This window comes from Oxyura jamaicensis, chromosome 4 (genome assembly GCF_011077185.1).
Source record: "Oxyura jamaicensis isolate SHBP4307 breed ruddy duck chromosome 4, BPBGC_Ojam_1.0, whole genome shotgun sequence".
NCBI classification, from domain to species: domain Eukaryota; kingdom Metazoa; phylum Chordata; class Aves; order Anseriformes; family Anatidae; genus Oxyura; species Oxyura jamaicensis.
In genome coordinates, this window is record NC_048896.1 from 61,826,246 (window position 1) to 61,840,079 (window position 13,834).

The window sequence follows — 13,834 nt, forward strand, 5'->3', positions numbered from 1 at the left end:
CCCCCCGCCGCCGGCTCCGCAACCCGCGGCCGCGCCGCCCGCTGCCGCCGCCCGGCCCCAACTTTGCGGCGCGCTCATGGACCCCTTCCCTCTTGACGCCCGGGACCGCTCCCCCCCGGCCGCCCATTGGCCGCCAAGCGCCGAGCAACGCCTCCATCCCCGCCCGCTGCCCGCCCGCCGCCCGCCCACCGCACGGCACCTGGGGCAGGCGGGCACCGGTGGGGGGGGGGCACGGCACGGACCGACCTGGCCCGACCTGCTGGGATGGGGAACGGGGGGACCCCGGGACACGGGTGGCGGGGCGGCCAGAAGCGCTCCGGGGCTGCTCGGAGGTCGTTTAACTTTGTTTTACTTTGTTTGGTTTTATTTCGTTTTATCTTACTTTATTTTGCTTTATTTTATTTCGCTTATTTATTTATTTATTTTTATTATTTATTATTATTATTATTATTTCTTAATATTGTTTTTTATTATTATTATTTTTCTTCCCCTCCCTTCGCTTCCCCTCCTTCCCTTCCCCTTTCCCCTCCTTCCCGTCCCGGTCCCGTCCCGTCCCGGCGGAGCGGGGGGGCAGCGCGGGGGCCCCGCACAACCGCGTTCCCCGAGCGCCCTCTGCTGCCCGCCGGCCGCCCCTGCCCGAAGCAAGGGGAAAGAACCGGGAAGGAAGGAGAGAGAACGCACGGGGAGCTAGTTCAAGGCACCAGGTTTATGCTATCGCACACACTTGCAGGTAATGCCCGTCGATGCCAGGTGCTGGAGTAATGGAAGGTGCCTCTTTCATTGTATAAGCACAAACAATAATGCAAGATTCTGCAATTATGCACGATATTAAGCTAAACAATATCCGTGGCAATATTACAGGCCTTGCAGTTTAATAGTTGCAATTATGTTGCTGATCTCACATGATGACTTTAAATATCAGCACGTTGTTTCAGAAACGGAATTTGCTTAAGCCTTTTGTGCCTATGGATATAAAGCTATCCTTGGTGTATCTCTAGATACAAGTCACCCACAACCATTAAAAATATACATTCTTTAAGCATTTCAGCACGTCTAAATTTCATAGGATGCAGAAAGTGTTTTTGCAATCAAAATGCTTACAGAAAATTGGATTAAATTCTGCAGCTGAGTTTTAATTACCAAAACAACTTCAGGCAGAAGATGTTGATAACGTTCTTATAACAGCTGTCTTAGATTTTCGGGAATAGTTTATGTATCCAAAGTTATGAAATGGTTTAAGGGCAATTATTATTATTTTTAGTTTTAGCAAAAAAGTTATTTTAAGGGATAGGGGAAAAAAAAAAAAAAAAAAAAAAAGTTGAAATCGGAGCAGCTATGCTAGATATAAAACAAAACAAAACTTTCTGTGCTGCCACTGGCACTGTCAGCAGGATGTGTTTTAAAGGAGTTAATGGACCAGCGCAATAAATTCCTTTGGCTCAGCTCTCTCCTCTGTCACTACCCCTAATTTTGCCTCCTGAAAAATGAACAATTTGTTTATACAAAGACTCGGATGTGAGCGTTACACACACGCTGTTACTTCTACATACCATCGGTAGAAAAGACAGCCTGTGACAGAGGGGAAAAGCCGGTGAGAAAAGCTCGTTTGCCAGCTGCAGGATCACGGCCAGCACCTCCCCTGAATGCACGTCAGGTCGTGCCGAGCAGCTCGGATGACAACAATCCCGACAGCACCGAGGACCCCCCAGCTTGCCTTGAAAAAAGAGTGGCTATGAGGAGCTCGCCAAGGTAGGAAGCAATATAGCAGGAGAGAAATCATTTATTGCCCCTGGTAGCTTTTGTCCCTGTTACTGAGCCTGAAACTAAAACAAACCTATGATTTTGTTGGCATATGAAAACCACTAAATAACTGAAGCTCGTGGAAATCACAGCCATCTCCTGTGCTACCTGAGCTGCTTCAACCAACTCTGCAGTTCTGAGCACTTCAAGAAAGTTTTTTGCTTAACTTGAATAAAGTTGGAGAAAAAAAAAAGAAAAAAAAAGAAAAAAAAAAGGTCTTAAGCCTCAGCTAATAATAATAATAATAATAATAAATTCCCTGAAGCCCAGTGCAAGCATTGACCCCTTTTAGATTAAAAAAATATAACTTTAGACACCATTAAGGCTATTCTAGGAACTGTTTCACCACTCATAACCTTGTAAATACAGAAATAAAGTGAAGAAAAGGTTATTTTGCACTTTTCATGTTGCCTACAATCCTGTTGATAACGCAGCCCAACACTTCATCAGGGTTTCACCTCCAGATACAGAAAAGCAATCTAATCCCCACACCGTCCTGCTGACACTGCCCTGCAAAACCTTAATAGTGCCCTCACAGAGTCCAGTGTCAACACATCTGGCTGTCACGTTTCATGTGTTGCCAACGCAGTGCTGCCGAAAGTGGCCAGTGATACTGCTGAAACGTTGTGCAGGGAGGCACCGAAAGCGTAGAAGCAAGTGGAGGGCTGATGAATGGAATAAGAAACATGCATATTTTAGAGAAACAAGATATAGGGGAAAATAAAATAAAATAAAATAAAATAAAATAAAATAAAGCATGTTTCCTTCTTGTGTAAGCTAAATGCAGGTTGGATCTCTACCTATTATCACATACAGTCCTAAGAGGCCTCAGGCTTATAATCAGATATTACAAGAAAGACAGCATTTTATCCTGCACCCAGAGTAGAAACCAGCTATGGATTCAGCAGATCTGGTGGTTCTGTCTCTGTGTTTTGTACTTGCTGTGCTGAAGGCAAGACCACAAAAGCGCTGCCTGTTTGACGCACCATACTCCTCAGTAGCAGAGGACTCGGCACTGGGCATTTCCCCTATTCCTTGCAGGCAGCTGGAATCCCTCCACATTTCCATCCTCTGCATGTCGCAGCTTCATTTATGGAAGGAGGTGTCAGTCCTTTTCGGAAGGACTCTATCTTCATGCCTGCCTAATGGCATTCCTGTGAGGGTGGGTGGTGGAGCTGGAAGCTGTTCAGAGGACGGCCTGGGTCTTCCCAGGAAGCAGTTTCTAGTTTCACTCGTATGATATATAAAGGAAATTTCACCTCACAGCTCTGGGAGGGTATTCCTGTACTCCTACATACAGCAACTGAATCCATTTTCTTATCATCAGCCCTGCACCGGGGACCTTTGTGGTCAGGAAATGAGGCCGATATCTTTTCCAGCCTTAGCGTGTCCCAGCAATGCACCCACGGCTGTCCTGCTGGTGTGATCGACGCTCCCTGTTCCTATACGTACAGAGTTACACCGCGCTGACATGCATGCTGCTCGGAGTTCAGCTCCCCAGTCAGTAAGGATAACTGATAAAGCAGCTCATGTGGGGACACTGCCACTCCTTTTTATGTTTTCATACGGTGTAGGCTATACCTCAGTCAAAAAAACATTCCAGATTGGTCGGAATAACTGACATAACTGACTTACCATTTGGCTACAACACATTTTTCTGACATTTTTATCAGAATTAATTCCATTTTCTCCCAGACCATTGAAAAAGATCTAGAATAGTATTTGACCAAGACTAGAGGGCTCCTGACAGAGCTGCCACCAACACTATGGGAGAACAAGCATACCTCTTTTTTTTTTTTTTCTTTTTTTTCTTTTTTTTCCTATTCTATCTGTCCCCTTAAATTAGCCTATCAAACACAGTCTGCTCTCTGAGCAGAACTATTTTATCAGGACTCATATGGAATTGAGTTAAATACTGTGAAGAACCCTAGTATCACTACTCACAAAACTAATATCAAACTAAATTTTTATGTGATTTTGTTTGGTTGTTTTTGTTTGGTTGTTTGTTTGTTTTCTTAGATAAAGCCTATTTCAAAGCGTGTCACAAAGCAGCTTGGCATTTGTTGCTCAGATTCTGCACTTGCCCAGCAGAAGAGCCTTCCATGACTGTATGACAGACAACAGACTAACCAGTCTGTCCTCTCCAGCCTGTCTGAACGTACATTATTAACTGTTTAACTGTCTCTTGGTATTTTAATGATATGTTCAAGGACTTTTTAAAAATGAGCAGTCCAGGTCCTGCATGCCAAGAATCATTCTAATATATTTTTTTACACTTTTTTTTTTTTGTATTTTTTTTCTATCTTTTTTTATCTTTGCTGACATTTGTGTACCTAGTCATAAGATGCCAGGAAAAGAGACCAATTATATATATATACTGAGTGGACTGAAGCTGCCAAAAATGGATGCTATCTTTCAGAACACTGAAAGCAGTTAGCAAAAAGATTTTATTATTTTTTTTTTTTTTCTCAGTAGGTATCAGTCATTCCTCCAAGCCATGCTGTCCTATAATCTTAGTGATATGTAAGAATTCAATAAGCTTAAATTTATGACCTTGAAATATGCTATAGGCTTTAAACTAACACTGGATGTGGAGGTTAAGATTCAAGCTGCATTTGCTGGTCCACATTTGAGGTCAACTGGCTAAGCTTTGTTTATCTGGGGATGGACCAGGGGAGTGCAGCCTCAGGCACCGTGCACCTGGTGTGGTGGTGGTGGCATCTTCCTGGCGTCATGCCCTTGCACCACCACAGATGACCACCAAGCTCCACCATCCTTGAGTCATGCTGGCAATTTGGCTTGGTCAGTGAAGAAGCCTGCAGGCTTTCTATAGCAATGACCACTCCCTTCAAGAAGTAATTTCATTTTGAATTTGTCATGTTGTGGGAGGGAAAGTTTTCAGGCAGTGAAGGGTAGATTTCCAGTTGTAACTCACTAGAGTTTCATGTGCTTTGTCAAGCATTTTGCAGAAGCCAAGATGGAGGCTTACGGTTCTTGACTTGTACTGTAAATATTGTTTTTGTTATATGTCTTTATTTTTTTGTGTTTGAAACATACAAATGTTTTCCTCATTCACTGTTCCAGAGTGTGTTTTTCCAGGAGCTTTTACCACAGGACCAGCCTTGCCATTACTCACATAAGTCAACATTTGATAATTTGTTGTTGTTGTTGTTGAAGCCTATGTTCCATGCCTTAATGACAGTCCAAGACAGCTTGTTTATGATCCCATAAAACCCCTCCCTCAGAGGTGATATTTCGATGTTCTGGCAGAACCTTATGGAAGGTGCTATGACAACCAAGTTACTTGAGAATTGGGAACATCCTCAAAGGAGCCCAAGAAATCAGTTTTCAGACAGCTTTATCACAGGCACATTTTGGAATCTGTCCATCCCCCATCCCATCCCATTCACCTCCCCCAGTGTTATTTCAGGCCCAATACCAGCACGATGATAGGAAATTTTAGGTCTTATAAGAAAATTGTGAATTTCCCACTATAAAACTTGAAGGCAAAGCTGGGTTCTGTTAAACGTGTTGGGATTTTTGTTGTTGTTATTTTAATACACAGTTGCAAAGGAGAATTTCCCACGTTCTCTCACCCACTTCTTGTTCAGTTTCATGATTTCCTAGCTTTTTATCTGAAATTGTATTTACTTGTCACATTCCTCTGAGACACCTTTTTCTTAAGAGGGTAAAGCATGTTTGTTGATGAATGGGTAAATCTAATCTTCTTCAGTTCTTCTGCTGAGCTTTTTCTCTGTTGCTTCCTTTGACTAACTTCATGCAAATTTGAAACACCATTTTGTATTTATTTCAGTCAGGGGCAGATACAGGGGAAAACAGCTTCGCTTGCTTTTGGTTGTGACATACCAGTGTAATATTTTCCTCAGGAAGAAGTTTACCAGTAACTGAGGCAGAACAATATTGAATTAAATCAGCCACTGTTGATTACAATCTTCTCATTATTATCATTTTGCCAAAACAAAACAAAACAAAATCTGCACAAAAGTGGCCAAATGTGGACAACAGTCTATGTAGAATTAGCACAAGCCAGCCCATAGACATGAGCAAGTGAGGCAGCGGTGCCACTGTAGATAACTTAAGCCTCCTGACAAGAGGGTCTTTTCTCTTCCCTTGCCTTTCATAAGGACTTTCAGATGGCATTCATGGATCTCCTGAGGTCCACTCGTTGTCGGTTGAAGGAATTAATTAAAATCCATGGATGTGAGTATATGTGATTACTATTATGCTTAGAAAACTCTTGGCTCCCTGGGACTTAGATTGACATAATCAGCTCCACTCAGACCCTTTTGTAAACACTTTCATGGGCTTCAAAGCTATGACCTCAATGCAGAAAATCCTTATGGAAACTGATGCAAGATAGGAAATATGGGAAACCCTATCTACAGTCATGGGCAAGGTTATTATTCTTGATATGAACACCCGCTTTTCACTGGTTACAAAAACAGCTGACAAAAGACTGCTTTTTCTTCATTCCCTTACCCAGCCACTGCTGTCTTCTCTGCCTTACAAAAAGGGAAACATGGCACTTGAGTCCCACCAAGGCTGCAGGGGAGCTTGCAATGGCTCTGTAAGCAGCATATCCTTAAAAAATAATAAATAAATAAATAAACAAAGATAATTCATGACGGAACCTTGTTATTTATACCCCTGCTTAGTCTCCACAAGACTCAGGTTCCCCTTGCTCTGACACTGAAGATTTTAGGCTGGCATAATTCGTAATGTGTAACTGAAGATCGTGTCATCTTTGGTAGGGACGGCAGGATCAGCTCTTTTGAGTCTGATTCAATTCTCGGTTGCATTCCCAGTCACACTAACGAGAGCTGAATTGGCCTTTTTGATATTTAGCACTTAATAGACCAGCAGTGTTTGGAAAAAAACATTAAAATGTTTTTCCAGCCATGTTTTATAGCCTAGGAATATACTAGTTTGAACCCAGCAGATTTATTTTGCAACATCTGTCTGCAACAGTATGTTTTCTTTTTCTTTTAACAGCCAGAGTGCTCAGCAGTGTTCTTAACTGTATATGGTGGCTCTGTTGTTTCTAAATTATGTCTTCTTTTTTAATAGCTCATGGCCTGGTTGTTGGTGAAACCATACTGAAGTCAGCAGCTACCCCATTTTTAAAGGTTTTTAAAGAGATTCTCTATAGTTCAGGTGCAGAATTCAGCACAATTCCCCTCAAAGCCACATTCCCATCAAATGTAGCTTCAGAGACCAGAAAAACAAACAAACAAAACAAAGCAAAGCAAAACAAACACACACACACACACAAAATAAAAATAAATAATAAAAAAAAAGCCCCAAACAAATAGAAATCCCCCACTTCCCAGACAGGACACTGGAGCACTTCCTAAGGACAGGAGAGAGAAAAGAATTATCCAGGAGATTACTAATGCTTTTAATCTGTTTTTGTTTAGTTTTTTGTTGTCGATGTTTTCCTTTAAGTTTTATTGTTCTGATTTCCTTGACACCACATTTTAAAAGCCTAAATAGCAGCAGAAGGTTTGTATCACTCTCTTTTTCTGTTTTCACTGAAAAACTTCCACAGTTCAAGTTAGAAGTTTGTAAGAGAACAGGAAGATACTGGAATATGTGGGATGTGCATGCATCATTGGGTCTCAGAATGTCACAAATGGAAAGTACAAATCACAGAAAAGCTTTAGAAGTGTTCTATTCATAGTATGCTGCTTATAAGAAATGGCAATTCTCTCATCAAGTTTAGACTGAAAAACTTACTAATGATTTTGATACCGAAACTGTAATTTCCTGGATACCCACCAGATGGTATAGTTCAGCTGCGAAGTAACATAATCTTCTCCGAGTTATTGTTGCCTATGCCATGAACAGATACCATTGCTAACTAATTAAATAACTAATAATTAATTTTGATAATATTCCAGAAGATCAAGTTCAACTCTTTTTTTTTTTTTTTTTTTTTTTTCATAATTTGTGTGAACTTTTGGAGAACCTTTCATTGCTTGTTTAGCCTTGTTATCTATTTTAAAGAAAGAGAATGAGAACATCTCGTTACTCCTTCAAACATCTGTATAACACTGTTTGGATACGGTTCTCTTGTCCGATCTGTTTAGTAACCACTGACAGTTGGACATCGTGAAAACCAACTATTTGTCTTGAATCCAGCAAATCTGTAATCTGTAATATGGTTTAGTGTATCAATAATTGTGAAGCTGCTGGGCTTTTACTCTGTCTTCATAAGAAAAAGCTGCCTTTAAATCAGAAATACAGCCTATCATCCAGCACAACAGCTGTGAAAATCAACAAATCTGAAAGTTAAATCTGTCCTTTGCAGTCCAGCAGCTTTACTGATAGGCTTCCTGATGATATGTGGCGCTTTATTGACTCTTCTCATGAAGCAATTTGTTCAAGGAAGAGGAGTAATATACCCATGTTTTAAATGCAGTGTTTGAAACAGCAAATCCATTTATCTGACTTGGAGTTCAGAAGATGAAAAATTTGTTATAAATTGGGCGTATAATGGCAGCTATTTCAGCATGGATGTAATTAGAGGATAAAGAAAAAAAAAAAAAAAAAAGGTGGGGAAGGAGTAGTAAAAAAAAAAAAAAAAGTTTTTCACATATATTACTGTAACTTATACAGTTTCAAGAACTATCTCCACTTGTCCTAAAAGCAGCTCCCTGCAATCTCTCAGTCAGGCACTGAAGTCCTAGAGCAGTCTGAGTCTCTAAGCCCTTTCTTCAGGGTTTCTCTTGCAGCTGCTTATAAACCTGAATAAATGAGCTTCTATTAAGCTATTGATACAGTGACTGATAACAGCTGTACAAGGCTCAGTCCATGATAATTAAATTCTTAGACTCATCATTGGAATACTTTGTTGTTATCTGCTCAACCCAAGTTGCTAATAGGTAATAATATTTGAAGAAACAGCAGGGAGTAAATTTATGTAAGAAAGAGAATCTGCATAACATTAAAAATGTGTACAGTCTATAGGGGAAAAAAAAAAAAAAAAAAAAAAGTCCTTTCTCATCATTATTTTTTTAAACACCTTGGAAAACCTGTGATGTGTTCAATTTTGCAAAACAGCACGCAGGCTCTGTACTGAGTTGTATGAGATGTAAGTGTTGCATAGGCTTTACCTTACATCTCCTTAAAGCAAATGACTCTACTTCACACTCAATAAAAAAATAAAGATCTCAGAATTAAACCAGGCTCAAAATATCATGGAACAAGATATTTATGTCTTTGCTTCTAGAATGACATGGAGATTTACTGTGAAGGCTTTCCTTTCCTTTCCTTTCCTTTCCTTTCCTTTCCTTTCCTTTCCTTTCCTTTCCTTTCCTTTCCTTTCCTTTCCTTTCCTTTCCTTTCCTTTCCTTTCCTTTCCTTTCCTTTCCTTTCGTAAAACTTTGTAGCCTTCAGGCTGTACAGAAGGTGAAATATGTTGTGGTCTATCATAACTCATTCATTTCATATTTTATTGATTAAGGTGGAGTTTTATTAAAAAAATAATAATAATGTTAGTATTTTAACATATTACGAATGTTAGGATAAGGCACAGCTACTTTATATCACTGCTTAATCTCATCCTAAAATACACGTGTATTACACTAAGGTAAAATACAACTAACTATGTGCTAAATAGGGATGGGAAATGGGTGTTGGGAACTTACATAAGACGACAATGAATGAGGAAGGGTTACTTATCACTTGAGAAGCAGCTGTGTGGGTGCACCCTGTGAGCTTTGCTCCCTGTGGACAGGGCAGTGATGCAGACCAGGGAGGCAAGCGCTGGTGATGCTGCCAACAGCGCAGTGGCCACACATCCCTTGGTACACCAGGTCCCTTGCCTCCCTGCAGGGCTGCAGGCAGCTCCTGAGAACAGGTGTCTGCAGAGAGAAACAGCAAAGCACTGCTCTAACCTCACCGTACAGGACTGCCCTCTGCAGCGCAAGCGGAATTTGATGATGCCAAGGTGATGGGTTAATTTGATGTTGGGCGAAACAAGAACTTTGTCATGAAATATGTTCAAGATTTTATATACATGTGTGCAAATGCATATGAGCACTCCAGTACACACAATTTAACGTGAACTTCAATGGAATTAATTACCATTCAATGGAGTTAATTACCATTATCTAATGCAGATAGACTACTCTTGCCTTAACTTTAAGACCTCAGACAGAAAAGTAGCTTTTCATTAAGTCACATCTATTTGGGCGTAGAGACACGATTATGCAAATATATATATACATTAGAAACTGCTTACCCCTCCTTCATAGTAAATAGTCTCTGGGACACATAAAGCCTGTCCAATACACTTAGGATATTTTTACTTAGTTGACTTTGACCTGATTAACTAAGCCTCATAAGAGCTTTATGCCACACCATTTGGATTCACAATGTTACAGAATAAACTATGAGACATAAATGTATTTCATAGTGTGGTTAGTGAACTACAGGAAGAGAGAAAGCTTTAGCAAACACAAAGTATTATGTAAAATCTGCAGGTAGTACTTCCTATCTGCATTGTTTTGAAAGGTTACAGGGGCTGAATGCATCCAACAAAGCTTTAAAGCAATCAATTTGGTGTCACAAAAATACTGGGCCAAACTAATAATAATATGATTATGAAGTTGGTGTAGAAGGAAGGAACACCGTGGTTTTGCTTCAGCCCAGTACATCTGTGATACTACTTGAGCAATAAGGATAATATCAGTCTGGGGATGCATTCTTGCTCTCAAAATAATTCATAAGGTATATTTTGCCCCATTTTTTGATTTGTCACTCAGAAGCATGGCTAGCTGGTCGCTAGGTTCAAGAGCAGTATTTGTTGCAAACAAGGCTTTCCTTCAAAACATTGGGTTTTAATATAATCTTTGCAACTGAAACATCATAAAGAAGTAAAGAAATATCAGACATAACAAGTCCTCTCTTTTGACAAATATTGCCATACTAGTGGAAGAGCCACGTCAGCTAAAAAGTATTGATTGTCAGTGTGTTGTTGTCTGCTAATTACAGGATAGATCATCATCTACTGAAGCAGCTTCTGCTTCCCACAAAGTTAGATTTGAATTTCCTGTGAAATAAAGGCTTCTCCAGCATAGCAGTCAATAGTGTTGATACTAGATCAGCTCTATTGTCACGCTCTATTGTCATGCAATTTTTTAAAACAGGAAATAAATTCTTGACTGATACTGAATGCAAAACTCAGGTGGATGTGGTTAATTTGTCCCCCTGTGAGTGTTGCTGAATCCAGCAATTTTGCATCCAGTGACAAGCATTCAGACTAAGTCGTTAACACTGAAGAAAAGCTGCTAGCTGAGTCTCGAAATCCTCTGAGGATTTCAGAATTGAACCCAGGGCAGTGGCCCCAGCACCCAGCTAGTGACCAAGGGAGCTGGGACTCACCGCTCATCCCTGCTACTATCAAGCACAGCCAAACAATACGTGGGCTGATACATTTATGCATGTCTTTTTTTCCCCAGGCTAGCCAGCGTTGCCTTTGGCTATCAATGATGGTGAAATTGCAGTGTTTCGATGTGGGCTCGCATCACTTCTGTGTGTTGTGTGCTTCAAACATCTATTTCTTGAAGCGTGAGCTGAGGTTTCTCCAGTTAGAGCAACCAAAACATGGAAGCTGAGGTTGGGTGGTCTCTGTCAAAGAGTGAAATAGCAACAGAAACAGAAAACCAGAAGAGGGAGAATGAGCACAGCAAGCACAGCAAGTAATTCTTTTGCCCCTCTTCATTTGAAATGCTCTTGTAGTGGTAATTACTGATATTTCTGCTTCGATTACCCTCAGGGAATATTTTGCTTACATACTGCAGTATGCATTCTTTGCATTATTCCAGAAGAAATGCTGTCTTGAATCATTTGCAGTTTTACAGAATCACTTATATTAGTAAAGTGTTTTTTTGTTTGTTTGTTTTGTTTGTTTTGTATGCAAGTTGTATTTGAGGCTAAGCTGTTTCTATTTCTCAAGGACTCATTATCCACATGGAAGAGACACTTTCCATTACATTTGACCCATCCTGTGTTTTACAGTTGGCTGCTTCAATTTAATTTTGAGGTAATGAGAACGAAAATCCCCACTTACAGTGTAACTGTTTCTGTTATTCTTATTTTTTCCTTTGCTCCCCATTATGCTTCCTGAATATGCCAGCTCCAGGAACCAGCAGGAACTGCGACACAGAGCTCACTGCACTCAGGTCAGACAGAGAAGACGAAGGCTGTCTCCATGTCCTGCTGAGCACTGGCAAAAGCCAGCAGAAGCCTGTATGCCGGCCATCTATTTCGTACACAGTGTACCCAAAAGCAGAGGGTCTCAGTCAGTGGAGTCTTCTCCCAGAGCATGAACAGCACATGCTTAACCATGGGGAGGCACTCTGGGTATCAAAATATTGACTATGTCTGATTTGGCAGGGGTGTTCTTTCATTTCATGATCATTTATTAGAAAAACACTTATATGTTCTACAAATGTTATTATGAAGCTAACCTGGTGTGCAAACTTAATTAAACTATTATTTTCTCTGAAAATATGTAAGTCTTCTTCCTCTATAATCTCAGCCACATATTGAAACCAATAGTTAGATACACACTAAATATTAGGAAAGCTTATATTTTCACACTAAAGTATATATTTCCATCACTGCAGTTTTGGTGCCTCCTGAAAACAACACTGTTTATACCATGGTACCATTGTGCATCAGGTTGGATTTGGGGCATATGTTTAAACAGGAAGCAGAATCCCAGTTTCAGGAGGGAAGGTTGGTCTCCTTGTTTATAAGCACAATCTTCTTCCTACCCAGGGTTCTGCTCTCTCTGTGGGTGCTCCCACCTGCCCAGGTCATGTTTGCAGGCAGCGAGCACAGCCGTACTGCAGAACATACTCTGTCCTGCATGGTGGGCATACCCAAACATTAATAATCTTATCTTCTACCTTCACATTTACTTTATATATAACTTCCCTGATGTACAGAGAATTGCACTGGTTTTGACAAATTAGAAAGAACAGAACACGTTTCCTGATATTGTGCCATGAGTACAGGGCTTCACTTATTTTAAATAAATAAATATTTCATAAAAGGTGAAATTTTCCTGAAATGGTGAAATGGGGTTTAAAATTGGCCAGGTCAGAATTTTTCAGGCATCCTTTCTGTGATGGGAGCTATATCCATCACATGCTTTCATCCCAAGTTGAAGGAGTGCATATTTCCCATGGTGTACTTTTATCGCTACCTTCATCTATCGGAGTGAACCAAAACACTCCCAAAATCACTGTGTGAAAAGCACCCACCTGCTATTTGTCCCCAGAGGTGGTGGAGTTCCCTCCTGCACCATGACCAGGGGTGCAAGCTGGCAGGTGGACACAATTAGGGAGAACCCCAGCTAACCTGTCTGTTCTCCTAGGAACCTGAAATTGCTGGTGGTGATTTCCCAGAACTTAATAGCTTGTTAAACATATGAGCTTCCATTTCTACAGAATGGTTTTCTGCAGTGGGAAAAGTACAGTGATTAACACTGTTAATACACAGCCCGGGTCAGAATAATTTCAACGGAAGCATTTTCCCTCAGAAAGTGACATTAAAATTGTATATGCGATTGTGTCTTTTTCACTCCACCTCCTTTTGCAGAGCTCTTCATTTGAGTTTCCTCACTTGCCTTGTTTATTTAGGTTTTAAGCCCTTCGGAGCAGGGACTGAACTTACAGCACTTTTAAATTACCCACAACGCACTGGCACTCGTCCTTGCTTGGAGACCCCTTCATGCTATAATCTCAGGTATAAATTTAAATTGCAGAAATATTCTGCACCATCTGCCCTACCCTAGCTAAATGATAGAAAAGGTTAAGGAAAATGAAAGACATTTTGAGAAGAAAACAGAATCTTGTATAATGAGCTTGTGGTGTCATATCATTGTGAAGCAAGTTTCAATAAATTATTTCCTGTGAAATGTGAAGAACAAAACCCAAGGATTTGTTCAACTGCTTATTCTGTCACCTTAGATCTGGCTCCCTTCCAAAGGAGGTACACA